This window comes from Vigna radiata, unplaced genomic scaffold (genome assembly GCF_000741045.1).
Source record: "Vigna radiata var. radiata cultivar VC1973A unplaced genomic scaffold, Vradiata_ver6 scaffold_155, whole genome shotgun sequence".
Lineage (NCBI taxonomy): Eukaryota > Viridiplantae > Streptophyta > Magnoliopsida > Fabales > Fabaceae > Vigna > Vigna radiata.
The window spans coordinates 449227-452678 of NW_014542915.1; the positions used below are offsets into that span (position 1 = coordinate 449227).

Here is a 3452-nt window from a genome sequence, read left to right on the forward strand (position 1 = left end):
CAGCCACAATTTCATAAGCAACGAACTGGTGAAGGAGCTAGGATTAACCGTGGAGGATACTCCACCTTATTCGGTGAGTCTAGGGGATGGCCAAAAGAAGAAGACGAGTGAACGCTGTGAAGGGGTGACCATAGAGGTGGGGAAAACGAAAATTACCGAACGGTTCCATTTGTTCGAATTAGGAGGGGTAGATGTGATACTGGGAGTAGAGTGGCTCGCCAAGCTGGGAGAAGTAACGCTAAACTGGAGGGAGTTGACAATGGTGTTTGACCAAGAAGGGAAGAAGACGACCATAAAAGGAGATCCCACTCTAGATCGGAGGATGGTTGAACCAGAAACTTTGTTTAAAATGAAGGAAGTGGAAGCATGGATGTTAGTATGGGAACTAGGATGGACAAGGAAGAATGAGGAAGAAAAACCGTTCGGTCATAATCTAACTAAGAAGCAGAATCAGGCCATGGAGCAGATCTTAAAGCAGTACGCGGGGGTATTTCATGAGGTCAGGGGGTTGCCACCGGACAAAGGCATGGTTCATCAAATACCATTGAAAGAGGGGACAGATCCCGTGAATGTAAGGCCATACCGTTATCCCCATATGATGAAAGGCGAGATAGAGAAACAGGTGTCCGAGATGCTGAAGACCGGAGTCATAAGACCGAGCACTAGTCCTTATTCTAGCCCGGTGATACTAGTTAAAAAGAAAGATGGCAGCTGGCGGTTTTGTGTGGATTATAGAGCACTCAACCGAGCAACAGTACCGGATAAGTTCCCTATTCCACTGATAGAAGAACTGTTGGATGAATTAAAAGGGGCCAAGTATTTTTCGAAGGTGGATCTGAAGGCCGGCTACCACCAGATTCGGATGGGAGAAAGGGACATAGAGAAAACGGCCTTCCGGACACATCAGGGTCATTATGAGTTCTTGGTGATGCCGTTCGGTCTCACCAACGCACCAGTCACATTCCAAAGTGCGATGAACAGTCTGATGCAATCTTACCTAAGGAAATTCGTACTTGTATTTTTCGATGATATCCTGATATATAGCCGGACATGGGAGGAGCACTTGGGGCATGTTAGTCTAGTACTAAAAAGGTTAGAGGAGAACTGCTGGGTGGCCAATAGGAAGAAGTGTGAGTTTGGCAAGGTCCAAATAGGATATCTGGGTCATCAGATATCAGAGAAAGGAGTAGAGATGGACCCGGACAAAATAAGAGCTGTGGTGAATTGGGAGAAGCCCAAGACGGTAAAGGCCTTGAGAGGATTCCTGGGTCTGACAGGGTACTATAGGCGGTTTGTAAAGGCCTATGGGAAAATTGCAAAACCCCTGACCGACCTTCTAAAAAAGGGGAATTTCACGTGGACGGATCAAGCAGAGGACGCCATGGCTAACTTAAAGAAGGTCGTCACCACTGCACCAGTACTGGCTCTCCCTGATTTTGACCAACCTTTCCATATCGAGTGCGATGCTTCAGGGAGAGGAATAGGAGCGGTTCTCACACAGGGAAAGAGGCCCGTCGCTTTTTTCAGCAAGGCATTATCGGAGAGATCGCTGAGTAAGTCGATTTATGAGAAGGAACTAATGGCTTTGGTCCTAGCCATACAGCACTGGAGACCTTATCTGTTAGGCCAAAAGTTTGTGGTTCACACGGATCAAAGAAGCTTGAGATACCTCTTGGAGCAACGCATCACCACCCAGAATCAGCAGAATTGGATTGCAAAACTCCTAGGGTATGATTTCGAGATTGTGTACAAGTCAGGACTCACCAATAGGGTAGCAGACGCCCTATCTCGAAAGGAGGATGAAGGCACGGAGGAAGCAAAGGAATTGGGGCTGGGAGCCAGACCGTATTGGCAAGACTTCAGGGAAATTCTGGAGGAAGTTGAGAAGGATGAGGCACTAAGAAAAGTGATGGAAGACTTAAGAAAGGATCCCAACTCGCATCCCTCGTTTACTATGGAGAACGATCGGTTACACTATAAGGGGAGGCTTGTGATTTCAGCTCAATCAATCTGGGTGCCTAAGCTGATAGCAGAGTTTCACACAACTCAGACCGGAGGCCATTCAGGGATTTATAGGACTTATCGCAAGGTAGCACAATCACTTTACTGGATAGGAATGAAGAAAGCAGTGACCGACTTCGTAGCAAGCTGTCTAGTGTGCCAACAACATAAGTATCTGTCATCCTCTCCACAAGGGTTGCTGCAGCCTTTGCCCATACCGAACGCCATTTGGGAAGAAATAAGTATGGATTTTATAGTGAAGTTGCCTAAATCCCATGGGTATGACGCTATTTTGGTGGTAGTGGACCGACTCAGTAAATATAGCCACTTCAGACCACTAAAACACCCTTATTCTGCTCGTACCATAGCGGAAGTATTTGTGAGGGAGATTGTCCGACTGCATGGAGTAACAATATCTATTGTGAGTGACAGGGATCCACTATTTCTAAGCATCTTTTGGAAGGAGCTTTTCAAACTGCAGGGTACACAGCTGAAAATGAGCACAGCCTATCACCCTGAATCGGATGGACAGACTGAGGTCGTGAACAGGGTGTTGGAGGGTTACCTAAGGTGTTTCTGCTCAGAACAACTAAAGGGATGGAGTGTAGTACTACCCTGGGCCGAATATTGGTACAATACCAGCTATCAAGAGGCAGCGGGGTGCACACCGTTTAAAGCAGTGTATGGAAGATCCCCCCTTCTCTGCATAGGTTTATACCGAGGGAGACCTTAGTGGAAGCAGTCGGCCAGGAGTTGCAAACAAGGGACGAAGCACTAAAACAGTTGAAGTTTCATCTGGCAAGGGCCCAGGAACTGATGGTGAAACAGGCCGATAAAAGAAGGAGACCGACAGATGTGGAAGCGGGAGATTGGGTGTTCTTAAAGATCAGGCCGCACAGGCAGTCATCAATGCCATCCAGATTGCATCCTAAACTAGCCGCACGGTATTTTGGACCATACCAAGTCATACAGAAGATAGGAGAAGTAGCCTTTAAGCTTCAACTACCAGAGACCGCACGGATACACCCAGTTTTCCATGTATCTCAATTGAAAAAGGCAGTGGGGGGAAGCAGAGTGGAGAAGGAATTACCAGAAGATCTGCAAATGGAGGGACCCTCATTCTGGCCGATCAGAATTTTGGATAGGAGACAAATGCAACAAGGGGAGGACGTGGTGCACCAAGTGTTAATAGAGTGGCAGGAGGGCGGACCGGACGAAGCAACTTGGGAAGACGCCCTGACTATTAAAGATCAATACCCAGACTTCAACCTTGAGGACAAGGTTGATCATCAGGCGGAGGGTAATGTTAGGGGTTGGAAAACATATGAAAGGAGAAGGTATAAGAGGAACCGAACGGTTCTGGAAAACATATGAAAGGAGAATGTATAAGAGGGACCGAACGGTTGGTAACGGCATGACCGAACGGTTCTGGAAAACATATGAAAGGAGAA

General features: G+C 47.2%; 1 protein-coding gene across 1 annotated transcript in view; it reads right to left on the reverse strand.

Moving 5' to 3' along the window:
* LOC106752508 (pentatricopeptide repeat-containing protein At2g22410, mitochondrial-like) overlaps positions 1-3452 on the reverse strand; it is an 8343-nt gene that overhangs the window by 2669 nt on the left and 2222 nt on the right. The gene's annotated exons all lie outside the window — the stretch shown is intronic.